The 27842-nt window shown below is 36.9% G+C and overlaps 1 protein-coding gene and 1 long non-coding RNA gene across 4 annotated transcripts in view; one reads left to right on the top strand and one right to left on the bottom strand.

Moving 5' to 3' along the window:
* Positions 1-27842, bottom strand: part of LOC121468141 (uncharacterized) — a 231237-nt gene that overhangs the window by 41920 nt on the left and 161475 nt on the right. The window lies entirely within an intron of this gene.
* The window catches only part of PDE4D (phosphodiesterase 4D), a 527299-nt gene continuing 511638 nt past the window's right edge, over positions 12182-27842 (top strand). Inside the window, exon 1 of one of the 2 annotated variants that reach the window (XM_072922389.1) lies at positions 12182-16056. The gene's annotated coding sequence lies outside the window, so the exon portion shown is untranslated. Of the gene's footprint in view, positions 16057-23611; positions 24207-27842 lie in introns of those variants that run through there. The other variant, XM_072922391.1, reaches the window with a different exon arrangement.

Here is a 27842-nt window from a genome sequence, read left to right as displayed (position 1 = left end):
GTGCCAAATCTATACATATGGAAAAGTGCCTGATAGTCAAGCAAATAAGCTCTAAAGGTCAGTTGGCTAGAACACGCTGTCTAACATTTTTGTTGCCAAGGAACTTGAACAATATTTTTTAAAGAGGAAAAGTTACTGTGCTCTTCCATTATGGCATCTAAAAAGGTTATAGTATAAATTACATATAAATATCCAGACACATTTCAACACTGATGATTTTGTCTCATTTTTTTAAAGAACAAGTAATAGTGAAAAAAACTTGTATTCTGCACCAGAAATGAAAGATGTTTCTAAAGGAACTTGGAATCCTATTCAATACATTGTGTTTTACCTGTAAAAAAAAATCTCTTCCTCCCTGGCATATTTCTTGAAGAGCCATTTTCTTCAATATGAAAAATGAAAGTTATTTAAACTTTTATATTGGCCATAGAATAACTTTATTTATATTTATACATCCTGAAATATGTTTGGATTGGGCAACAAGAAGCTGGAAAGATGAGCTGTGGAAAGGGACCTGGGGGTTGAAAATGAGCCAGCAGTGCCCTGGCAGCCAGGAGGGCCACCTGTATCCTGTCGGGCATCAGGGACAGCATTACAGCCAGGCAATGGAGGTGACTGTCCTGCTCTGCTCTGCTCTGGTGCAGCCTCACCTCGAGTGCTGGGGGCAGTTCTGGGTGCTGCAGGATAAGAAAGTCACTAAACCCTAAAATAGCACCCAAAGCAGGGTAGGCACTGATCCCTGGCGAGCAGTCACAGGACCCAAGGGAATCGCCTGAAGTGGTGTCAGGGGAGGTTTAGGCTGGATATCTGGAAAATATTCTCCCAGAGGATGGTTGAGCACTGGAACAGGCTCCCCAGCAAAGTGGTCACAACACCAAGCTTGCCGGGGTTCAAGGAGTGTTTGAATAATGTTCTCAGGCCTATGATGTGACTCTTGGGGTGTCCTGTGCAGGGCTAGGATTTGGACTTGATGATTCTCTATGTCCCTTCCAAATCCCAATGAGTCCTTAGCAGCTTTTGTGATTCTAAGCACTTAACTTCGAACATGTAATAACAAACCACAAACGAACATTTTGAGTTTGTTGCTGTTTAACTTTAGTACATGTCCTCTGGTTCTGGGGTGATTTTTTGGGGGGGAAAAGATGTTTTCTGTTATCCAAAGGAGGCTTATATCATGGTTTTCCTAAATCACTTTTTATATATATGGTTCTCAGCACCTCTGAACTCTATGTTAGCCCTCTCCTACTTCCCACTTATGATGTAACTGATGCCTCAGGTTTTACCTTTTTTTCAGATTTTATTCTGATTTAGTGTGTAAGTATAGGCTTCATATTAGGGGATGGTAAGCTCTCTTCACAGAGTAGGTAGTCAAAACAATTCCTTCTCTATCTGGAGACCAAGGACAACCAATCTAGAGCTCAGGGCCAAGAGGATAAACAACAGTGGACTGAAGAGAGAAAGCAAGAAAGATGGGACTTCATGGGCTAAAGCTGTTATTGGACAATTAGCTCCAATATGCTAATGGACCAAAACTTATAAAAATGCGAGACTCCATGACCAATCGTCCATTTTTGTGGCCATTTTGGTTTGTGTGGCCCAAGGTAGGTCTATTTGAGGCCTCTTAATAAATACCTGCTTTCTTCTTTAGCTCCATCTAGCCTCTGGTCTAGGTCAGCCCTCACAAGGGCTTGATTATATCTTTTTGATTACTGACTGATCAGAACTGAACAGATGAGAAAATAAAGTGGCACTGTAACTCTCAGTTCTTACTCTGTTCTTTCCCCAAAGCAATTTAACATTCTTCCTGGCATTTAGCAGCTTGCACATTTTGTGCCAATTGTTTCATTATGTTGTCATGTTGATAGCTTTTTAGGTTACGCAGATGTGACCACAAACTGGTTTTGACTCATGACTGGCTGAGCCTATAGAATGTAGTTGGTGCAACTGCTCTCCATTTGAATAAGGTGATTTGCTTACTTTCGTTGCTGACTGAATATGCAAAGAGGTTCTTGTGGATGCTTTGCAAGCCCTTACTTGTGGCTTGCAATATACTTTAAGGGCAATGTGATCTCCAGTGAACCATCAGCCACTTTGAACTCTAATAACAAAATTCATCATTGTTGTCAATTTGTGTACTTTTCTCAAATTATAGAACTTAATCCTGTTCAACAGTATTTATCAGAGTTTCTCTATAAATATAGCTTTCTTAGAAATATAGGACAGTGAATTAAATTTCTTCTTAAAATCTCTGTATATTTCAAAAGTCACCATATTATTTTGGTTTTTTTTTTTTCTGTTGGCTCAGAGGATGGACAATAGCTGGCTAAGACTACCCACTTGTCACTTCTTGCCTTGTCAGACAAATCTGTGTGAATCTGTTTAAAAATAAAGATCATACAGATTTTCTGTGTGATATCCACAGCTTTCTTTTTTCAGATATCTGTGTTTGTGTGGTTTTGTTTGTTTGTTTGTTTGTTTTAATCTCCCAACCCGTCCTTCTGATCTTGGATATTGTAGCTGAGGTGTTTAAGGCACAGCCTGAGGGTAATTAAGCAACATTCTGCATACTATATCAATTTATTTTTAAGGAGTTTATAGCAACAGTCTTCTATTTTCCCCTGCCACTATAAAAAACAGGCCACAGAAAGATGGTTAAAATTTTCAGTGATTACAGAAATTGGTGTTTTGTAGTACAGGATAATTAACATTCATGGATTAGTATGAACATATCTCCTCACATTGAGAAGAAATTACAGTATCTTATATTATTTCTGTGTCTGTGTATATGTAGTAACATGTTTCCTTTGTTAGGAGGAAGGATAAGGATCCACTCAAGACAATACGGCTTCTGCTCATCTTATATGCATAATCTTCAGAATAAGTTGTTTTCTGTTGCTTTATATAGTTCTCCAGCATAGTGGGTTGACCCTGGTTGGATGCCAGGTTCCCCTTAAAGCCTGTCTGTCACACTCCTCCTCAACTGTATGAGGGAGAGGAACTATAACTAAAGTTTCATGGATTGAAATAAGATCTGGGAGAGATAACTCAGCAATTACGCCCACAGACAAAAGTGACTGGACTTAAGGAAAGGGATTTATTTTATTACCAAAGTAATGTAATGAGAAACAAAAACAAACTTTAAAATACCTTCCTTCCCAACCCTCCCTTCATCCTGGATTTGACTTCACTCCAGAATACTTTACCTTCTCCCTTGCAGCGTTGCACCAGGAATGGGCAATAGGAATTATGGTCAGGAGCTCTACAGCTCCTTCATCCTCACTCTCCCCCCATCTCCCATGTGCATCCCTCCTATGGGGCTGCAGCTCTTCATGAACGGTTCCAGCATGTGTTTCTCCAGCTAGGTGCAGTCCAGGATTAACAGCCTGCTCCAGAGTGGTTTCCCTGCAGAATCACAAGTCCTGACTGCAAAGCTGCTACAGCATGGGCTCCTTTCTCCAAAGGGTGATGGGTGCTGCTGGAAGCCTGTTCCAGAAAGGGCTTTCCATGGAGTCACTGCCTCCTTTGGGCAGCCACCTGCTCTGATGTGGAGCCCTCCGTGGGACACAGGGTGGATGTCAGCTCCACTGTGAATCTCAATGGGTTGTATGGGAATCCTTGCTCTGGCACCTGGAGCACTTCTTTCCCCTCCATCTCCACTGCCCTTTATGTCTGCAGGGCTCTTTCTCCCTCATATCTTGGTCCACTCTCCCAGGTGCTTTTGTACAGGTTTTTTCCCCCTTCTTAATTATGTTATCCCAAAGGTGCTACCACCATTGCTCATGAACTGAGCCTTGGCCAGCAGCAGTTCTGTCTTGGAGCCAGTGAGCAGTGGATTTCTGGGACACAGGGGAAGTTACTACCATCTTCTTATGGAAGCCATCCCTGTAGTCCTTCACTACTGCAACCTGTCCCTGAAAACCAGTACATCCAGAAACTTTAGATCTCCAAAAAGACCACACTAAATGGCTTGTTTGCAACTTTACACAGGGTTTAATTAATAATCTGTTGTTCTTCCCTATTCACTGACTAAATATCTGTATGTGAATGACAGCTGCAGGATACTGATGAACTGCTTTTAAATACCAGGGGCACTTGATTTGGCCCTGAAATGTATTTTAGCTTGGAAGACAACTGATTTTGCTTTGCTAACACAAATTTATCAGTTACATTGTTCTCAATTTTTTAGATAAGTTTTGTGTTGAGAGGAATTTTCTCAGAATAGAAAATTTTTAAAAGTTGAGAATATTATTGGTATTGTGATAAGTTACGAAAATTGAGATTTCTTCCTATTGTCCATCTCCAAGTAACCACTGCAGCGAAACATGAAACTGGAATATACACTTTGTGTTCCAGGATGTTTGATCTTTGCTTCAGAGATCTGGCAGAACATAATGACCAAGAATGTAATGGGAATTTTTCTTAAGCACTTTTATCACCTGAAGCTAAAAGATATACAAAAGGATTGCTATTCCAAATGTGTCATAATTTTTTTAAAGAAGATAAATTATTTACATATATTTACCAAGGAGAGAGAACTTGCAATGGAGATACCATCTTAAACAGGTCAGCCAGATAGATGGTCTTAAAGGCCAAAGAATTATTTTAAATGGCAGTTGATTCTTAAAAAACAGCTTTTAACTTTTTAATTAATGTGTATGAATCTATGTTCTTAAATTGAGTGCCTTGTGTTAGTTATGTGAAACTGAAAGGGTTTTAATCACATTCTTCAACTTGTTTGTTCTTCAACTTCAAGTAACAGTTTGAACTAATAATTTTTGAATTCATCCAACTCTATAAAGGTCATACTGGTGCCTGCACTTTCAGTGTCTACTGTCAAATATCTTATTGTGCTAAGTGAAACAGAGTTAAAAGTTTAGTACCAGACTTAAACAATGGTCTTACTGCTAAAGCTTCAAATTTCTTTTAGGTGCTGATTGCACAGATGCCCTGAAGACTAATTTCTCCCACTCAACCTGTGCTCAAATGCAAAGGTCAAGTTTTCATTGTATGTGACAATAAAACAAAACTAGTCATTATTCTGTCTCCCAAGTGAGATGAACAGATTTCAGTTCCAACAGCAACTGAAGACTCTCAGAGAATACAACAGTTTTGCAAGACTTTAGCTAGTGCACTCACTCTAAAAATGAATAACACTGAATCCAGGAACTTAATAATTGTTGATGAATTTAATAACGTCTAAAAAAGAAATTTATCACAAGGATGGTTGGAAAACTGATAGCACAAGGAAAACAACTATTGAGACTACTGCCTTGCCTGCCAAAGCAACTTACACTAACTGGGAAAAATAATAAAAGTGCTGAGAAAGATTTACCAAAATGATCAGAGTCAGCAATGTTAACAGTAATGATGTAGCTGGTAAATTACTTATTCCAAACTTAGAAATACATGGAATTTCTGAAAGTGACCTTCAGTTAGAAATAAAAGTCCTTTTATCTGTGTTTCAAATTGCTGGTCCTTTAGTGTAAATCAAAAATTCTGACAGATAGAGTGTGGCAAGAGCTTTTCTGTTATTTTATTACTATAGAAGAAATGTTCTGGTTTTGGCCATCCCACTCTGATATAAGTAGGAAGAGAATGAGGATGGATGACAACCTTTTTCAACTCTAAAAAGTGTACAAGTAGAGAATTGTTTGATGGACAGGATATTTTTTCCTTCAGTATAAGATATGTAGCAATTTACTATGAAAAGAATATTGTTTTTCCAATACAGAAGCTGGTAGTGTAGCCATATAGAGAATATTGGAACACCTTCCACATGAGAAATGACTAAGGAGACCAGCAATCATCAGGAGGAGTAGAACTGACGTCTACAATATAATGAGAGAGAACAAGAATAAGGAACAATTATTTGTTACATCTTCAAATAGAAAATCTGGGAATCATCAACTGACCTTTGGGTTCAGTATTGCATTTGGAACTAAAAGATATGGCTTTTAATAGGCTCTAGTTAAACTGTGGCCTTCTTTCTAGCAAGTTCTGGTAAGTGCTTAAGGCTTATGTGGCTTTTAAGTGTGACAATAAAATAATGGAAGAAAATAATTAACTGGGAGTTATTATAATCCATGATGTTTGTCTCAGTGCATTGCTGATCCACAACTTGCTGAAGTACTCAAATGCATTCTGGAGAGATGTTTTTCACCTGCTCACTATTTTATTGGCATTTTGTACTTGCCCACATGAGAGAGGATCCCAGATTCTTTGAAACTTAAGTCTGACATGTATGGCCATTCTTACCACATAGCTGTCCACTGCTATGGCAACTAAGGAAGTCTCATTCTAATGTGATTTGAAAGCCTTTACCTTCTGCAGAATATATTAGACCTGACTGTTCCAGCTGGAAGGAACCTACAGCTCTAGTGGGACTAGTGGTGCCCCCTAGGGCTTAGTGTTGTGTCCAGTCCTGTTCAACACCTTTATTAGGTTCTAGATGGTGAAAGGATTGAATAAACTTCACAGACAGCACCAAGTACAGCGTGAGTGTTGATCTGCTGAAGAGTAGGAAAGCTCTGCAAATGGGGGTTGGAGAAGCAAGATGGATAGGGCAAGATGTACAGTGTGAGGTTCAACAAGACCAAGTGATAAGTCCAGTACTTTGGCCACGACAATGCCAGGTAGCCCTACAGGCAGAGGAAAGAGTGCTGGAAAGCTGCCCAACAGAAGATGACCTGGAGGTCCTTGCTGACAGTGGCTGAACATGACCCAGGGTGTGCCCAAGGGGCCAAGAAGGTCAGTGGCATCCTGGCTTGGATCAGCAATAGTGTGGCAAGCAGGACTGGGGAAGAAATTTTCCTGCTGTACTTGACACAGGTCAAGCCACACTTTGAGCCCTGTTCTGGGCCCCTCAGTTCAGAAAGGACAATGAGATACTGGAGTGAGTCCAGAGAAGAGCAACAGAGCTGTGGAAGGGTCTGGAGTGAGTCCTGTGAAGAGTGGCTGAGGGAGATGGGGGTGTTTATCCTGGAGAAAAGGAGGCTTGAGAGAGACCTTTTCACTCCCTACAAAAGCCTGAATGAAGGGGGTGGGGCCAGGTGGGGGTCGGTCTCTTCTCCCTGGCCACCGGTGACAGGAAGAGAGGACATAGCCTTAAGTTGTGCCAGGGGATGTTCAGGTTGGACATGAGGAAGAATTTCTTCACAGAAAGGGTCATAAAGCACTGGAATGGGCTGCACAGGTAGGTGGAGTTACTGTCCCTGGAGCTGTTAAAGAAAAGACTGGATGTGGCACTCAGTGCCAAGGTCTAATTGACAATGTAGTGGTGTTCAGTGGGACTTGATGATTGCAGAGGTCTTTTTCAAAATAAATGATTCTGTCATTCCGTGAACAATCATCCAGTCCCACTGTCTGACCACTTCAGTGTTGATTAAAAGCTGAAGCGTATTTTTAAGGACTTTATCTAGATACCTCTTAAACACTGACCGGTTGGGAGCATCACCTTACTCTCCAAGAAGCCTATTCCAGGATTTGAACAATCTCCTGCTGATGAAATGCTTGCTAATGTACAATCTAAACCTGTCCTGGCTCAACTTTGGAGCATTCTCACAATTCACAGAATCACAGAATTGGTAAGATTCAAAGGGAACACTGGAGATCAACTAGTAGTACACCCTCTCTTCTCAAGCAGGATCCCCCAGGGCATGCTACCCATGCCCAGTGTATTCAGATGTTTTTTAATATCTCCAAAGAGGGAGACTCCACAGCCTTTCTGGACATCAGGAAGGTGAGATTAACGCCTGTGTATCAGGTTCCTCTTCTCAGGAAGAGTAGACAGTAATGAGGTCATCCTTCAATCTCCTTGAATCTAAACTAGACAAGCCAGAAATTCTCAGCTTCTCCTTGTAAGACATTCTTTTCAGTCCTCTCTCCAGCCTTCTTGCTTGCCTCTGGATGCATTTGGGTACTTTAATGTCCTTAAACTGGGTCCAGAACACGCAGCACTCAAGGCAATGATATTTACAAATTTATGGAAACTTATGAAGACAGAAAGACATTGCCTCTTTTTTGGGATAAGGTTAAGAGGACACAGGATTTTCAAGTGTTCTTTCTGAAGTTTTCAGCTCTATATGAGTTGAAAACCTCCAGAAATGGCTGTGTATGATCTATGTCTAGACAGGGAATACACTGTGATGACTTTAAAGAAGGATGAATTGAGCAGAATGTACTTTAAACCATAACTCAGCTTGCAGGCTATTCCTTTTTACGAGCAGAGCAAGAGAGAAGAAAGGTTGAAAGGAAGAGCCAGCATTGTTTTTCCTGTCACAGACTTATAAAATTTGATTGTGGCTTAAAGATGACACTGGTAGTTCTTAAAAACTATTTCACGCTCTTTGGACAATTATTTTCAGTTAGTGTTTTGCAACTAACGGTGTGACCTGCTCTGCTTACAACTTGATTGCCTAATGTTTTCCCACCAGAGAGAAAACTCTTAAATCTCTTACATCCTTGTTCACAGCATTTGTTTGAGAAAAAGAATACCAGGACTGAGAGAACTCCTTTGTTTAGGGCTTTTTTTCTCTACTCACTCAAATCTTATCCAGAACTAGCTGAGCTATCCAAAGTATTTAATTGCCGGGTGTTTTTTTTTGTTTTGTTTTGTTTTTTTTTTTGAGAAGAAAGGAAAAGGCAATGTGCTAAAATAACTGCACATATAAACTCACTGAGCTGGGTTCACACTGCTACTGCCAGAGTGACAGCTGCTGCTTCACTGAGAATATCTGTGACTGCCAGAGGGAGTGAAAAGTAAGACTGGGGCAATAGTCCAGCCCCTTACAAATTTGTCACTACCATTGAACTTGTGGGGCTCCCAAAAAGGTAAAGTGCAGACTGTTATTTACCTCTTCTTCTCCTTTGACTTGTAACTTTATTTTCTTCCTGACAGCCTTGAACTTCTCCCTTCTCTCTCACAGTGACTTGGTAGGGATCTCAGAAAATATTTATTTTTTTCTCTGCTGCTAATATGACTCTGCATGCATCTCCTGACTCATACCACCTCTGGGAATTGCACTAGGCAGAAAACATGCTGGTTTAATATTCCCCACTCTTTTGTACCTGATTCTATTTATAGGAGATCAACATACAACAAGTAGTTCAAATACTTCTATTTTTCCCAACTGGAAGCAAGAAAAGAAAATCCAGATTCACAATTTAAGATAGGGAAAGAGAAAATGGCAGGGTTCATTCTTCAGTATTCAGTCTCACTCCTTGAGTGTCAGTGCTTGGCCTCAGTGATACATCCATGCCAACAGGCTACCAAGTCCCTGGTCTTGTCAGTAATATCTTTAAATGGTAACTGTGCTTCTGTGCTTACTGTTCTATGTAGACCAGCAACTATCAGAGTTCCCTAACCATCATGGGAGTTTTAGAATGGCAGATGTAGTGCACAATGTTTTTTTCGGATTATAAACTCAGGAAGTTACATACAAATCACTTTTCTCCTCTCAAGAAAAGCCTCCTCTGAAAATCCTGTACAAAATACTGCAGTTTCTAAAATCCAGTCCCAGAAGTTGGAATAGACAGGTTTTACAGTTTATAGCTAGTTTCTAGCACTGTTGCATTCCCTTTCCAAAGGACTCCAAACTTCTTTCTGGGACTTGAATACATCAATTTTGTGCCTAACTGTACAGCTGTCACTTTTAAACTTTCTAGTGCCTAGATTGGTTGTCAATGCAAACAAGTTCTAGTACAATCAGATTTTTCTGGGACTAAGAAAATAGAAGCTTTGTGGGGCTTCCCCAGCTGGATATTTACAAGGTTTGTCAACAGAGTGGCAAACAGATTGCGTTTGCTATGTTCTGAACTTCAGTTAGCTGCTTTCATAGCTTATCTGGCATATGTCTGAGCATAAGGTTTATCATTCTTTTAAAGACATGCTCTCTTAGTATCTTGGAGACAGTTTCTTCATTCCTGACCAGATGTTACTAGTTAATATGGAGAAAATTAGTCCTCTGGACTAATTATGGAGTTTCTCTTCCATCTCTTTATTTCTTACCTTTGTAGGAGAAAGAATATGTCTAAGTGAAAACTTTTTTTTTATACATATCTGTCTTCTGTGAGCCCGTCCCTTGAATCTAGCTTCCTGTGGATCTGTATGTGTCTGTTTGTCCATAGCTAAAGAGACTTCTAATGTTGTCCCCATACCTTCTCTTTCTGGAATAGTTTTATCACTTTACTCCCTTCATGTACTAGCCTTTTTGAGTGAACTGATTTCCCTTGCCTCCAGCCTTTCATTAGTCTAAATGTGACTGCTTTCCAGCAGACAAATGAGATTTAGCAGTCTTTCATCATTGTTACTCTGGGTAGGTAATACAACTTTGAAAGCATAAAGTTGAGCCTACACATGCAGGATGTTCAGTCCTATAGAAGCAGTTTATACAACCTCATGGCCTCATAGGTAGTTTTTAAGCTATAACTTGCTGCAGAACGTAGGGATGGAGATGGGTGTCTTGTGGCTTAAATTCTGGAGTAAGAGTCAGAAGATGGAATTCAATTCCAAAGTCAGTGATCATGGGAAAAGTTGCTTAATATTGCGTCTCTCTCAACATATGTTAAACTGAAAGGAATTCTACGTTTCTATAATTTCTAATGGGTGTAGTATAGAGTGTGTGTATTTCCATTCTTTGTATGTAAAAAATTGATTAGCTTTCTTTTTTATTCTTTTCTATCTGTTCTTTTCTATTTCTTGGAGATGGTGGACATGTCTTCCACTAAGTATCCCATATAGTTCACTTTCAAGTCTGGGCCACTGGGCTAAATACAACATATTTTATGCAGGTTTAAGGTGTGCTAGTAATACAGCCAAACTGTACAACTCTGATATCTGTCTATGCAGAATTCAAAACTTTATATTGTTTTCACATTGAATTTGGCAGTTAATTGGACATCTAGTAGCAACATTATCACTGACTGAGCTCTTTCATGTGCATGTGAACCTGTAGGACAGATGAATAAATGGTTTCCTAAATAAATTTTTGTATATTTTAAATGACTATTTATTTATTTATTTATTTCCCAAAAAAGTTTGCTATGTGCATTGTTTCTTCAGCTTGTTTTTTGTAGACACATAACATAACCTGAACTAAAGTTTGTTCTTGTTTACTGTAAGCAGGAGTTTCACATTCTTTTGTATAATGTGTACTAAATCTTTATAGGGTTACATGCTGGATGAAGTCCTTCTGCTTCTGACGTAGGATGTGTATTCATGGATCATATGTTCCATTCCTTGCATATTTTCCATGTTTCTTTGTGTGCAGTTCAAATGATTTCCTTCACAAAACTATCATAAAGAGTACAAAATTATTTTATGATCTGGTGTTTGTTAGCATTGCTCTGAATAAAATCAGCATCTGGAGACATCTGGAGACATTAACAACTTGTTTATTAAACTACTGTATGCTTGCTTATTCATCATTCAGAGCAGTGTTTGTTCTCAAATAGTATTAGAGCAACCTTATTCTTCATGTAATATTGACTAGCAGATTATACCTGCTGATTAATCAGATGAAAAAACAGACACAATTCTTCTTGTAGACTTCTTGTAGATCTCTACTTCCATTATTCATATCTGCAATTATGCCCTAGCATGTAGAGTTTTGCTGCTGTTTTTAGAGTAGGGTCATAGCAATATGCTTGTCTGTCCACATATTTTATGTGTGCATTGCAAGGGGTGATTTTGTAGCTTATATAGTTAGCCCACAGACATAAACTGGTAACAATTCTGTATGAACTTCATGGATTGCAGGTAACTCTAGGAAAGCCGAGCACAAATGCACTTTGTGAGAGCAAGTACATCTGCAAATGTTTATTTTGCAAATATCTTGTCATCAACAAAACACTTTAGGAGCTGCAGGAATAAAGGCATGTGAAATCTAAGGGATGAGCAGCAAAATTCACAGTGGGGGGAAAAGAGAGTTGAGAAAATTTATATATATCTGTGAATGTAATTTTTGTGGTTTAACAGCAGCTGGCAACTAAGCTTGGTCACTCACTTCCCACTAAGATGGGGGAGAAAATCAGAAGAGCAAAAGTGAGAAAACTTGTGGATTGACATAAAGGCAGTGTAACAGGGAAAGCCACTTTCCAAGGGCAGACAGACATTCAGCCATCTCCAGAGGAGTGGGGCCCATTATGTTTAACAGTGATTTGGGAAAGCAAACACCATCACTCCAATCATCCTTCCCCTTCCTCCTATTTTCCCCAGCTTTATATGCTGAGCAGAGTGCCATATGGAATGGAAAATCCTGTGGGTTACTGGAGGTCAGTCTTCCCAGCTGTATCCCTCCTGTAACTCCTTGTGCCCCCAGCCACCTGGCTGGTGAGGTGGGTGAGTAGCAGAAGCATTTTTGATGCTGCGTGGGCCCTGCTCAGCAATAGCTGATATATGTCTGTATTATCAAGACTGTTTCCAGCAAAAATTGCACATATAAACACGTGCCAGATATATGGACAAAATTAAACCCAGTCAAAACCAGGATGTTAACTTAATTGTGTACTCTTTTGGAGAACCTATTTGCCACTGATGAAAATAGCCCCTTTTTCACAGATCCCAAGTTAGCTCGGAGAGATGACGAATGAGGTCCGCCCTATTAGCATTTTTCCATACAGACACCTGTAGCTACCAAGCTGCCTAACTCATATCTAAGCTGTGCCTGCCTCTTCTAGCCAGATCAGTCTACTGTGCCCAGACACTTTAATGTATCAAAATGGGATTCCCCTTCAGTTTGCCAGAAAGATTAACCTTCAGGCAAATAAGTGCTGAAGTTCCTGCTTGATGTTTTCCCTTTAAGCTGTGTGCTACAGCATTTTAAAAAGTTTTCAGCTAACAAAATAATTTCAAGCATTGGCAATGAAAAATAATTTGTGCATGAACCATTAAAAAAAACTCCTGTAACTGGCAGAAGAATGCATTACTTTTAACGGTGCTGACTTTATTAGTTGATGTGAAGTTGATATCAGTGTGGCAGACTCAGAAACACAATAAATCAGGGAGTTCTGAAAGGCAGCCAAGTACAGAAACAATGAATTACATGCAGAAAACTCCTATTATGGAGATGAATAATTTAACAAGATAGAAAAAGAGGATATGTTATCTCAAGTACTGAAGGATTAACTGTATTACTTTACCTCAGACAATCCAGTTATTCAGTGAAGACTTTTCTCAAGTGCAGATATTATTTCAGTTATTTGATTTTAAATTGAACTACAGTAAACTGGCAATGTGATACAGTCCACAGTTATACAGCAAATAAGGGAATGGTACCAAGTTCTTGTGATACTCAGTTGATTTTTGTTTTCAAAACACTGAATGTGGGTGTCAGGTTACATGTAAAATCCTGCACTGGTGGAAATGGTTGGAGTTAATATTCTTTGTGATTTTGAGAAGCAAAACCAGAGACTACCACTATTTAAAGATATATCTGAGAGTTGTGTTAGGTTTCTTTGTTGAAAGACTTAGAGCTAGCACATTTGTATTTTATTTGGGAAATTTATTAAAAGAAGCAAAATGTGTAAAAAGATGTTTTTGACATGGATGTGGGGGAGGCATTTGCCTCCTAACCAAAGCCTTTCATGAAGTCAATGTATATTGGGATAGAAGGGACAATTCTGAAGCCTGTTTGGGGGGAAAAGGCGGACCACTACTTGAATGAATCTGAGAAAAAACACTTTAGCATGTGTGTATATATATTCACTTGCCTCTTAATTAGCAAATGCTTGTCTTTGGAGGAGGTTATTCCTCAGTCATCATGGAAAGAAACCAGCTGATAGTTGCTTTATTTTTCTTACATTTGGAAAGCAAGGAGCTGAAATTGAAAATTATAAGGTTTCCATTTTCAGATCAGAGACATGACTTGCAAAGGTAACTAACTCAGTTCCAAAGCTGTGAAACCATTTTGTTTGTCAAATAGCATATGGGCTGGTGACAAGGTCGCCAATGAATATAGATAACTAGAGATTTTGTATGCATCCCATAGGTGTGACTAGAATATTTTCAAATTGATAGGTTAAATTGTATAATATTATCCCTTAAAAAATATTATTTTTATGCTATCAATTCACCTTTGGCCTTTGGTTTACAAATGCTGTTCTTTGGAGGTGGCTGCTCTTTAGCCCTGGTGGAATTGTAGAATCTTGGAATGAAGTTGTTCCTTTCACATATTGCTCAAGAATTTGTGGAACATTGAGATTTTTTTCTAATTAAAAGAAACAACACAACTGAATAGCACTTTCAATGTCTGTTACAAATTGTTCACTTTCAGCATACTGTTTTTTTTTTTGTTTTTTTTTTTTTGCATTGCAAGTGCTCATCAAGACATATTCAAAAGGATGCAATACTGAAAAAGTTCATTATTACTACAGTAGATTGTAAACCTGGGGAGGAGCCCGCCTATGCCTAGGTTTGTAAAAAGACAAGATTCATGAGATTAAGGCTTTTGTCTCTCTAATTCAAGTTATGGTGCCCACAAGGACAAAGTGGTTTAGATGGTCATTTGCAGCTACCAGCTGTCTTCTCAGAAAGAATCTAAAACTGCAAAATATCTGTAGAATCTGTCAAATATTATATCTTCACAGCAAATACAGGAGTCTGTTTTATGGAATGCATTTTGCCCAGAAATTATTGTGGCATAGATTTCAACAGGAAGAAGAAAAAGAAAGAAATATAAAGAATAACTCTATCTAAAAAGGACTTAAGGATGGACAAACCAAACCTAGATGATATCCATTCTAGTCAAATTCATGCTGCCACCCCAGGTTATCCATGTTTTCATTCAGTATTACTAGAATTTCTGTATAAACAGGCTAACAGCCAATTTCAAAAACTGTAGCTTTTTATGTATTAAGGATAATTTCTTACATTTATTTTTTTGTAGTAGAAATTTTATCAACACAGAGAATTCGGTGGACATATTTATAGAAAGATAATTCAGTAAGGTCCAAATTTTTATTTTGACAGGTTTCTCTGTATTTTTTATTAGATAAAAGTATATCTTTTTATTTTACACTGGTCTATAAAAGAAACTATAATAATACATATTTCAATTTTTATTTAATATTAAATATTTATATGAATTTAAAAAATAAATTTCTTCTCCTTATCTAAAGCACTTCATTAAAGTTATTTACCAGAAAAAAAAAAAATCAAAGTAATGCTAGTTTCAAATTGGTGAAACCCAGATTTTGAAACAATGGAATGTCCCAGGAAGAACAACTTTTGCTCCATATGCTCTAATACGCAATTTGTGGTCTTTTCATATTGTTTAAAATGTTTTCTTCTTGGTTATTAATTGAAGACACATTCTATTGTGCCTCTTTCTTGTAAATGGTGTAAATCTTAAATCCTAGGACCATGCAGACTGCTTTCCAGGAAGAATGGCTTGTTAATGCACTAAAGCCACCTACCATCTGTAAAAAGTAAAATCTGACTCTAATCAGATTTTATGGAAGGATGTTTCACATTTAGATGTAACAATGAATTAACAGCAGCAGAACTGTGAAACAATTGCATAAGACGTATAAATCCACTTTTTATAGCTTTTTGTCAGTATTGTGAAAAATAATCACTGCTAAGGATGATGGTGATCTTCTGAAATGTTTTAGCAGATAGTACAAATATTTGACTACAGTACTAGCCATCTGACTGCAATGGAGGATTTTCATGTTGACTGGAATTTATTCTGTTAACAATGGAACGGTGATTTTTCTTTTTTTTTTTCCCTCTCTTTTTACATGCTTCCTTCTCTCTACACAGAAGGCAATCCTAGATAAGCAGATTAATATGTGGGATAGATCCTCTTCATTGTTCTGTGCAGCACTTACAGCTTTTCCTAGCCAGTTGGACTTGTTAGGAGAAGCTAAGCGATTGGTTGTTTCCTGTGCTCCGTTTCATAAATTATAGCCCAGCATGCATGAGCATGATTCCTACAGTTGCAGTAATCCAGAGGCCTGTCAGTTCCTGACTTTATGCATGTTTATTTCTACTTGTTTTATAATATTGCACTGGAATTTCCTGTCTTAGATAGTTTGCTGTTGCATCGCCAGGATTCTGTGAGTAATTTTGACTTTTTCTACTCTGTTAATTACATACTGTAAACAAGAAATGCATGTGTTTAGAAAGTAGTTCACTGGCAGCTAACATTTGTGATTCTGTGCTGTTTAAGATCAGGTAAGTAAACTTTGTAGCTCATCTCTTGCTAGGTTTAAAACATGATTTTGCATGTGGTCAGTGCATTTGGTGTTCGTGCACATCTGAAATAGACTTCGTCTCATAGCTTTTATTTTACTACAAGAAAATATAGTGGTGTTGCATTACACCTCATTTGTGCCTAATTAAGGCATGTGGCATGTCTCACATTTTCAAGTATACTGTATACTAGCAATTGTCGTAGAACTAATGAAGAAATGCACACAGTTCTGAGCTTGTAATATGACAGAGAATCCCCACTCCTTTCATACTCCCCCCCCTTTTCCTCTAAATAAGAACAGACATCAGTAAAAGGCAAGATAGTGTTAACAACTCGTTTGTTTAACAACTGCAAGGTTTAACACCCTCCCCTGTCCCATCGTTCCCCCCCCCCCGCCCCTTTTTATGTGCTGTGATGTTTTCTGTAATTTGTAACGATTTTTTTTTTTTTTGTGGCAAGCAAAATAGCAGCATGTTAGAGTTCAGACTTTAAAAAGCAAATTCTACCCACAGTGAACTAGAAACCTCTGGGAAATGCTGTACAGGACCTGTGGTTTAATCAGATGGAATTATCACAGTGAATCCCTTGTTGGTTTCCTGAGATTATCAAATGTTACCTCTGCACAACTCAGGTTTAAAACAATAGAGCAACATATTGAAGTCAGAAATTAGAAAGCTACTAAGGTAACACTCTACACTTCTCTCATTAATACTATAAGATCATATTCATTGCTATAAACACATGTCCATGTAAAGAACTTTCCAGGTTGCTTTTTTAACACTGGAAAAGTGACTTTGCTGTGTGGTGTAATAAAGCTGGTGTTTGCTGGTAAAATAGCTTAGGTTATAAGAAGAATCACAGATGTTTTGCTACCAATACATAAGCCTATGCTCTTTCTTATTAGTTTTTATTTTTGACTTAAGGTTCCAGATAGAACTGTGTGACTAAATAATTTAAAATAGTAAATATCCTTCAGACAGCTGCCTTGCTCTTTCTAATATATATTATTGCTCCTGGGTATATAAAATACCTTTGTAAAACTTCTCTAGATATCTTTTCTTTTTTTTTTTTGCTAGCAAAGAAATTATTTTTCAACCCTGAAATAGTAAAACAGAAATATAATTTTAGCAATATTCCTACTTGCATGTCTTGCATTGCAATGCCCAGATGCTTGCAAGATTAAAGTGACCATCACAAACTGAAAGAGAACAATATGTTGATTATGTCTCAAATATTTTTGTTAGATGTGGATAAGCAAAGTGAATAGATTAGCTCCTCTAAATGGCTTTATGAATTTTAACAAGGGGTTTGCTTGCACATAGAATATTTTTGAGGTAACTTTTGCCAACTTTACTATAATGATCATATAAAGCAAGTAGATATGCTACTCTGTGGGGTAATATTAAACCTGAAATCAGTTTGGCTGAGATGATATACATCAAATGAGATAATGAACTACATTATAAATTATTAATTCCTATGATATTTATGTAATAAGAAATAAGAATCCAAAGTTCTCTTAGACATGTAACCTGGTTTCAGCAGAGTTCCTCTGACGTATGTGAAGCACAAGGAATTAAGTTGGTGAGACATAAAACTTGGAGAATGTGGTATTGTAGTCTGAACAGCCATGTGACTTGTCATGTCTCATCTGAATGGAAGTTATTTATGCCAGGATAATTTTTTTCCTATGGTCAGGCTAATTAGCTCTCAACAGTGCTACTTTACTTCTGTGCTCAATAAAAAAGAGAGACTGTGGAAAAAAAACTTGCAAGTTTAAGTAACTTTCTTATGATGTTGTGTTTGCTGTGATCCCAAGGTGAGCAATGTGCTGTAGCCGAGCACATGGACTGCTAACAATTCTAACAATTCATGTTAATACCCTGTTTCCAGCTGAAACTGTATTGAGACAGATTCTATGTGTGCTATTTGGAATCTAACATATCACAAGCAGTGCCTTCAGGCTGGATCAAAGTCCTGTTGAGCTGGATGCTGTTCAAACAAGTAGTGAAAGGAAGTCCTTGCCCTTATGAGATTATAAGCTAAACAGGGTGGTAGGCACAGGATGGGTATGTGCACAACTTAAACATAACCTTGGGCAAGTCAGAGCAGGTCAGCAGCTAAAGAAGGAATGAAATTCTGGAACATATTTGCAATAGAGTGCTGTATTATACATATCTGTAGCAAAAGCCTGAGTCAGTGAAGGTCCACATTAGGATACCTGTTTGATCCAAGAAGCATCATAGGTGCAGTGTGCCAAAGATAATTAGACCGGAATTAGCTTGCACTGAACATTTTACTGCTTCTTGTCTAGAGGCTCCCATCATTCATAGCTCAGAGCCTCTGATACAACTTAGGAACTTTGTCTTAAGTGAAATGATTCTTGCAAAATTTTACACCTAGTTCAGGAAGGCTATATATCTAGAATTTTAGAGCTCTTTGGAAAAGTTTTCTCAAGAGTTTAGGAGAGAGCCTCAGATTTGCAGCCTTGTTTAAAACATGCCAGAGGCTATTCTTTATAAATGCAAGGGAGCTCAACTTCAAAAGGAAGACAGCAGAACTTATAGCTTTTACATACTACCTACCTTGTGTCCTTTTGTCTTTTTTGTTTGCATTGGTGTTCAGCTGAAGAAAGTGAAATTCATGTGTATTAGTCTCCTTAAATTTAAGGCTGATATTAAGAAATGCTTTACATAACTTGAAAGAACTTATAAAAATAACAAACCTTCCCCTTAATCTTGAAGATCTGGTGATTTCAGTGTGAGTGCAGGTGTCCATGTCAGCAACAGTTACCCCTATTCGATAATTCATGGCAGCCTTGGGAATTAAGCACTGGTCAAATTTAGATGATCAGACAGGGCCTTCTGTTGCTATCACTCTAGCTATGTAATTTTGTTTGAAAATATTAAGTGATTTTGTGTGTATCTCTGCTTGTCTTTGAAACAAATATTTCTGCATATCTCAATTTTACAGATATGAAATATTTTTTGTTTAAAGAAGATTGTATTTATGTGACTGTATTGTCATGGTTCTCTGTTGTAACCTGTCATATAAAAATATGGAAATTTTGTAATCACAAAAAAAGATAAAGAATTTTTTCTTAGCCAAGTGTATACTGAACCTTTTTCTCTCATTTACAGTGGTCTCTTAGAATTTCTAAATTAACTATGCACTCTATAAAGATTATTCCACAGCTTGAAAAATAAATAAATAAATCAAGATTAAAAAAGAAATTATTATTTCTTTTTTTTTTTACCAGAAATGTTTTGCCCTCTGCCTGGAGGGCAGTATTTGAATGGTCTTGGGAACAAGCAAGCATATAATCATGTCATTGCAATAATACCTTGTATCCTCTTAAAACAGCATAAACCTACATCTTTGATGTCTGTATGTTCTGGTAGATCATTCAGGAGATTGAAAAGTGTGAGGAGGGCAGAGAGAGAGAGAAAAGAAGGAAAACTAGAAGGAAAAACAAGTCAGTTCCTATCACATTTGGAAGAAACCAAAGGGAATAACAGGGAACATTGAAATGCAAATTAACTTTTCCAACCAGTACCTTAAAAGTATCTTTAAAATGTTGATTTATAGTATTAAAGTATGTGATGCAATGTAAGGGGAAAAGAAAAAGTCTCTAATTCATATTAACAAACCAGCTCTTGGCTTCCTTCTGTAATTTTGTCTTTGTAGTCACTTTCTGTATGATAGTTATGCAGTGAACTTACTGATAATAAAATATACCTCAAAGATGAATGTGTGGATGTTCATAGTAGGTGAGAATTTACATTTGTATAGACATAGAAAAACCTTATTATTTGCAAGTATTTGCATTCTCCAGATCAAGGAACGAATTACTTTGGTTTTGTTGTGTCAAGATTTGAGTTTTGTGCATCTGAAAAAGTAGTTTTCTGTTCCTGTGTCCCCACTTGCTCTGCTTGAATGAAAGTATTGTTACCCAAAGTAGAATACAGATGTATTTACATTTTCAGGCAGTAACACAAACATTCTGCCCAAGTAGTATAGCTCCTGGCTTGTGTGCAGAGAACATGCTGTTCACTCAGGGTTCACTGGAACTTGCCGTTCTCTGCATGAGAAATGATGGTGTCTTTTACTTTAAATAATTTGCTAGTGAGTTTTACCTGTCTTGGTGATTTGGAGAGCTAGCAAAGCTCAACCTTGCTGTAACCTGGAATCTGAATGTCAGCCTGTAGACAGTCTGTTAGCTTTCTTGTTATCAAACACAATCTCATTTATATCTTGAGTTTTGATGAAGCAGACCAAAATATTTTTGAATATTCATGGTCATGGGCAGTTGAGTAAGGACTGTAAGTATATATTTTGTAGTTTACCAAAATAAAAAAATGAAATTATTTTAGTTTAGTAATGGATTTGAAAAGCTAAAAGGAGAAAAACAGCTTTTTGTGTATTATATGTACAAAATCAGCTGTGTATAAACTTTTTATTAAAGTGTGGTTGGCAAAAATTGTATTTGATGTGTGTTTGGATGTGGTCTGAGGGTAAGATAGGAACTGAAGTGGAAGAAGTTGGAAGGTGATTTTATGGCCTGTGATAAAAAAAGATATAGATGGAATAAAAGGACTCTGCTGTATAAATTGAGCTAACAAAGCTTGAAAGCTGGTTTATACCCTATTTCACTGATAAACCAGAAATCTGAGAACATAAGGGATGTGCATGCTGTGAAGTGTGATTAATTAAATCTATGTTTGTCTGTGGTTGTAGTTATCCTGAACAGTTCTCCCAAATCTTTTCTGGTTAGTTAAGAAAAATTGCATTTGACTGCAGTACATAAATGTCTGACACAGTAGGGGAAAGCAATTCACAGCTGATCTTGTTATGAAGAATTTCAATATGTGACTCAATCAGTATTTGGTGATAATTATATTTCCCCTAAGGTACCACATTTCACAAATGCAATTAAAAATAAAAGTGTTTTGTTAATTTGAACACAGTGGGCCCTTTTTTAACATTAAGTGCCTTAATATATTTCTTTTTACACTATCTAAAGTACTGCATGTGTTAATTTGTGATTATTAACCCCCACACCAGAGTTAGTGTGTGGTTGTACATGTACAATTTACATGCAAAATTAAAAATTGAATTTTTGATGCTGATTTTGCTTGCTGTTTTTAAACCTTAAATATAAAATTTCATTCAATATGAATCAAAAAATCTAAAATTCTTCTTTTAAATTAATATCTAACAGTTAAGATGTTCAAACATAGTCTGTCTATTCCTTATCTTATTATCTAGGTATCTCCTCCCTAAACTCTTTTGAGCTCTGGGCATTGATGTCAAGGTTTGTGGTTTCATTAATTTATAGCCAAAGAGTCTGCACTGATTCCTATCTTTCTGTCTCTTCTTTCTGGCTTCATGAGTAAATTGGTATAGAAAAGAAGATATATTTGTATGAGAATGAATTTTCTACTTTCTTTACACTCAGTACATGCATACCTTGATATAAAATTAGTGTGGTGATTAGATATTTATGAGCACAAACCATCAATTACACAAAGAAAATCTATTAAATGAAAATTATGCTTGAAAAACTACTTAAAATTAAATAAAGGGCTGAGGTTTTTAATATTTGCACTTTTCAGAATCTGAATACTTTATGCAGCTTCTGTACTCAGCTCATGTGGAGATTTGAACATCTGTGGCTCATTCATGTAAACAGATGGTGAGATCTGTGATGTCCCAGGCACTTGTCGTGAAACGTGGTGTCTGGCAGAAATGTATTTCTACATTCACCTATTTCTGACCATTAAAATGACTGGCCTTACTCCAGCCTTTTTGTATATGAAATTTCTAGAAGTCTGCAGCCCTTGATCTTCAGGAACATACTGTTATGTGCCTCTCTTATCTCCATATGGATGCTTCCTACCAAGATATTTAATTATGAAGAGAGGGAAAGTTGGTAATCACTTACATTTTTTATAATAGATTCCCAATTAGTGTATATAGCAGAGCATGTATGTATACAGTAAATGAAACAATTAGCTGAGACCTGAAAACCCCAATTACTAATACACTTTGACTGTAATTAAAATTAAAAGTTATAGGAACATATACCTAATGCCCTGTTAATTGATATTGTGGGGTATTTTTATTTAAACATAAATCTCTCCTTTGAGAAAGCATCTGTTGCTCTGAGTAATCTCTTCAAGTTTATTTTGGATGAAGACAGTAACTTCCAATGACAAAACAAAATCTGAAAACATAAATCATGGTCATTATAGTAATTTCCTAAAGTCTTCTCACAGAAATAACTTTAAGGCCCTTTATTCAATATGCAGATTGAATTGTTTTTTTGTGTGTATAGCTATGGGAATACTAATGTATAGGATAACCCATAGTAAGATAGTCACAATACTGGTGTTCACAAAAAATGCAGTACAGAATGATCAGCAAGTGATCATTCTTTTTTCAGTGCAAGAGAGTGAAAAGTGACTTTTAAAATACAGGGGAAATGTAGCACGAGAAAAGGGTTACATTACTGCAATGGAACGAATATAGCCTCCTATGTTCAGGTTTGGAGTGCAATAGGAAAATTCAGCAAGAGTAGAAAGGAAAAAAGAGTCTCCTGTAGGTTGTTTAGCAACATTCATTGGCAAACATGGTAGGGTGGGAAATGAATAGGACAAAAGGTAGAAAATAATCCAGGAAATGTCTACTTTTGCAATGTGTTAGACTGAGAAATTTAAAGGTGATGCTTATGGATACAATTCCTGACTTTTCTTACATTATCTTCTTTCTAAATGTGCTTTTTCAACAAAGGAAGAATTGCTTATTTCCTCTAGCTTCAGCTTCTGATTCTTAATTCTGCCTCTTAGTGAGTCTTATTGCAGCTAAGAGCACAATATCACCTTCAAACTCTTTTATTAACATGTGATAAAATCATTCTAAGTCCTAGCTAAGATTCTAAGCTTTTTAATATAATCCCTGGGTTTAGATACTCTTGGTCTATCTGAACTATGTCAAGCATTATTTTATATATTCATTTCTTCAATGAGGATACCATTCAAACTTAGAAGGTTTTCATGTCTCATTGAAGTTTCTGCTTTCAGAGGTACTAAGCAATATAGTATGTCAGTTTTAATAGTGTTAGGACTATTCTGGGAAAAACGTCATACTTATGCTCTCTGGAATTTGCTCTTTCGTGGTCATGGTTTGCTGCAAGTGGACCACTTAGAGTTATAATGGTACTTTGCTGATAGAAAGCAAAGTCTGTTTTTCTCTTGTGACATTTTTTTTTTTTTTTTTTTAAGCTGAGATCTGTTTGCAGAACTGTGAGGTTAGAATCCTTAATAATTAAAGTACAAATTTTCATATGAACTTTGAACCATGCATTCACCCATGTTATGTAGCTCTGTGTCTCATGGTCCTAAATGAGTTCATACTTATTTGTTTATTTATATCTCTCTCCATTCCCCATATCCCCCTCCCTCATGAAAAGTATCTAAAATGATTTCGAAAACTATGCTTTTGTGCAGAAAATTTCTTGGATGTGAAATAGGAGTAGTGTGAAATCTGATACATCCATTATGCTCTGGAGTCTCGTGGTGAGGGTACTTAAAGGTCAAACAACAGCCTAGGATAATAAGAGCTGGGGGAGACAGACACAGTGAATACTTGTGTGTTCTTCCTACTGGGAACAGGTCCCACCATGTCCTACCTTTCAGACCAGGCTAGCTGGCAGAGCTAGTACAGTGCCAGGAGACATGTTTGTAGGTCCTGCAGCGGATCATGTGTCCAGGGTTCAAACTTGCGGCCCAGCCACACTTTGCTTGGCTTTTGGGAGTTCAAGTCTGTCCAGTGTGTTTACTTATCAAGCTGCTTTGTTGCCTTTTGTCTGGGTAACTTCTCAGCCTGCTTGCTACACCAGCTGACCAGCTTCCTGGTCAGCTGCTTTTCGCTTGCTTGGAAAGGCAGGTCCTCCCCAGCCAACAGCTCTCTAGTTGTCCAAAGAAGGGCATGTCCATGAAGAAAACCCCACAGGTAAGAGGAAATGCTCCCTCCAGAGCAGGGACTGTACGTGCAGGATGCACACAGCCAGGGGAACCCACTGCATGCTTTGTACAAAATTTGATTGTGAGTGCTTTGAGCACAGTCTGCAGCTGCCATGAAAGTCCCCAGAGGTGTGGCACCCTCTCTGTTTCAGTTGCCTTGCTGTAGGTTTGCTCTGGGTGTTCAGTGTAAAAAGACTTAAAACTGTGAGTTAAACACTGGATTGAGACTTTTCATGGGAAGCTGTATATGAACTCACACATTATTTATGTTTACAAAACATAGCAAAAAAAGGAAACATCACAAAATATTTTAAAGTTTAAACAAGAAGTTAAGCAAATGGCTTTCAGTAGAATTGTCTGCTTGGAATTAGGTACTAATATAGTTCCTTGCTGTTTTGGGCTAGTAATGCATTTCAGAATGAAAATGAAAAGTTTACAGTGAAAAGTTTACAGAATGCATCTTTTGCCTGGTTTTGTACCTTGCAGTATATTTATATTAAAGCTTTGTCTGTTCACCATAGGGTTAACTCATGATAACTTAATGTTCATGAACTTTTTCAGCACTTTGTATTTTCTTAGTCTGTTATTCATTTGATTTACACCATTATTTAACTATTCAATATAACGTATGTGCTTTAGTTTAGATAAAGTAATTTTCTCATGTGGGGAAAAAATATCATTCTGCTTCAGGGAATTTATTGCATTAAATAAAAATTTAAAAATTTGGATTGGTGATTCCTTAGGAGATCTGAAATTATGTTGTTTGAGAGAGTTAATCCACGAACAGACAGACTCTAAAAATATAAATACATGCACACAAACATAAAACACACAAATATATCACTGGGTGAGAAAAGTCTGAACCCAAATCTGAATGCTAGTATCGAAGAACGAAATCTTACAGGTACCAATTTACGTGCAAATTCTTGCTGACATACACTGAAAGTGTTTCAAAGTAAGCTATACTTTGTGATGGTCAGATATTTGACTGAATTTAAGGACAACGAATTTGGAAGGCATAGTATGACAGAATGACAATTTATAGTAATTTATAGGTGTTATTATTATTTTTATTTTTTCCCTACTTAAAGTAATTTTCTCATCATTCAGATTTCTAAGTCCTCCACTGTCAAACAGTAATTTTGGAATTCAATTACACTTTTACTAGTTAAATTCAGTGGAAGAGCTTATGCAAAACCATATAAATTATCAAATTGCAAATAGTCTATTTTAAAAGAAGCATAATGGTAAAATTATTTGTATTAATCCATTCATGAAATTAACTTGATAATTCAAAATTTTTAAATTAAGCCAGTTACATGACAAGATTTCACCTAGAACTAGATTTGAAGAAGTATAAACCAGTATTGGATGATAACATGTTGTGCAGCCAGTCTATGCTAATTTAAATTTAAATATTTGAAAGTAAAATGCAGGTAAAACATGAGACTGTAGCAAAATTTTAGGACTCCTACTGTTAGTTACTCCCATGCAAGTGATTCATGAAGAGAAAAGAAGGGAAAGAAAGCAGATATAATCATCAGTTTCGTCTGCATTTGCTGCCTTGGGACAGTGTCTATGAGTTTGTTTTCAGGTTTTCTGGTGTATTATTGTTCAGCCTGGAGAAGTCTCTTGGAGAATCTTTTATTATTTAGGAATATTTGCAGAGGTAGTTAAAAGCACATTCCTATATGCTTCACTTACGGAAATTTTCTTATTGCTTTTTCCATATTAATGGAACTCTTTGGCTAACCTCTATCTCAGAAAATCAGTTTGAAGTATACATCTGTTAAGAGAAACTTCACTCCAATCAAATGAAGCTTCCCAAAATTTACCAGCAACTGAAAATACATTTGTATGAGAAGAGTAAAGGACTTTTTATCTAAGAAGTGTAGCTGGAGGGTGTTTATCAGTCCTTATTACATGAGCCTTCTGTGGTTGTACCCATAAGGATGATGAGGCATAATTCTCTTCAGAGTGCACTGGGGAAGGGGAGACTGGTGCAGCCCAAAGTCACAGTGGGGTTGGAGAAGATGGCAGCAGCTTCACAGTGAGGAACCACTGCAGCTGTGGCTGTGTCAGTATTTACTGCCTTGCTGCCTTCTGTACTGGGAGGTGCTTCACACACTCACCCCTGAACCAGGACAGGCATGTGTTTATTGTTGTCTGACAAAGCATATCTGTGTATCAGCATTAGCCTGGCTTGAGATGCAGCTGACCATCTGGACCCTGAATTTATAAAGGAATCTTTCCAAATCAGGGTTAGCATTCCCCTGTTCTCCATATTAATCTGGTTTTCATTCTCTTCCTTGGGAAATATATTGCTGATACATACTGGGCAGACCCCGTACAGCAGGAGGTTTTCACCTTCATGTTTTAAAGAGCAAATAATAATTTTTAATCTAAATGTTTGCAGATTTTTAAAAGATTTTTTAGACAAACATCAGTAAAAATGTGGTTGTGAATTGAAAAGAATTTTAAAAATCTTTGCTCAAGGGTTTTGGAGGAAATGAATGTTTTAAATTGAATTTATGGGTTTAATTCCTCACAGCCATTCTTTTATATGTAAATGATTACATTATTTAAATCATGCAGATATTAAGTACCACTATTAGGATACTTGTATAAGTTTTGTTTAAAAACCACTGAGAAAAATACAAAATAATAATTTATTTTTCTTGCTTAAATACTGGGTGAATGATGAAAAGAAACTGTACAGGTATTCTTGCTAAATGAAGACAGATTGTTGAAGACAGTTCCCTAGATCCAACTTCTCCCTTTCAAAGCAAAGTAAGGAATGAATCTTCCCATTGAAATAAATGACAAAGCTACTGAAAGATAGATAAAATGTGTAGGGTTATTTCAACTCCTTAAGAGAATTCATGTATTGTTAAGCAGCTGACTAATGCTTATAACAATTTAAGTTGCATGTGCAACCTAAAATCATACATTCTTTTTATAATATTTTATGCCTAACAATCTCCTGTTTGTTTTTAATTACAATAGAGAGAATCACAGAGTAGTCATGGCCGGATGGTTTATCTCAAGATCATTTAGCCCAATCCCTTTGGTTACCTAGACTGTGTTGGCCGGATCCATGTCCAGTCCCTTAACATTTCTAAGTATTTTAGTTTCTTTTGCCTTTATTTTTTTTTATCAAGATATTTTTCCAAATTAAGTTCAGCATGTGAAAGTGCCTGTCATAATCTGTTTGCTGAGACCAGATTTTCTGGTGGAAAAATGAATTATTTCACAAGATTTTTCTCTAAAATATATGTCCTTCTTTCACATCAGGAATACAAAAAGCTCTCAAACTATGGAAAGAGGAAAGTTTGAAAATTCTTTTAAAAGGAAATTTGGAATGTGAGAATTGCCTTAAGGATCATGCAGTTATCACAAACACAAAACTATGTCTACAAAATATTCAAGGTGATCTACAACAAATAACAGGGAATCTTGACTAAGGCAGCAAAAACTGGGGAAAACAGGAAAGAAAAAGAACCTGTATCAAACTTTGTCCCCAAACAGTTTGTAGATGAAAGGTTATTTTCAGTAAGGCATGTACTTGTGGAAGGAGCAGACTTGCTATTTGTTGACAAATAGATAAAAGGCCTTCAGGTCTTCA

Source organism: Taeniopygia guttata, chromosome Z, assembly GCF_048771995.1.
Source record: "Taeniopygia guttata chromosome Z, bTaeGut7.mat, whole genome shotgun sequence".
NCBI classification, from domain to species: domain Eukaryota; kingdom Metazoa; phylum Chordata; class Aves; order Passeriformes; family Estrildidae; genus Taeniopygia; species Taeniopygia guttata.
This window is presented reverse-complemented; position numbering and strand designations above follow the sequence as displayed.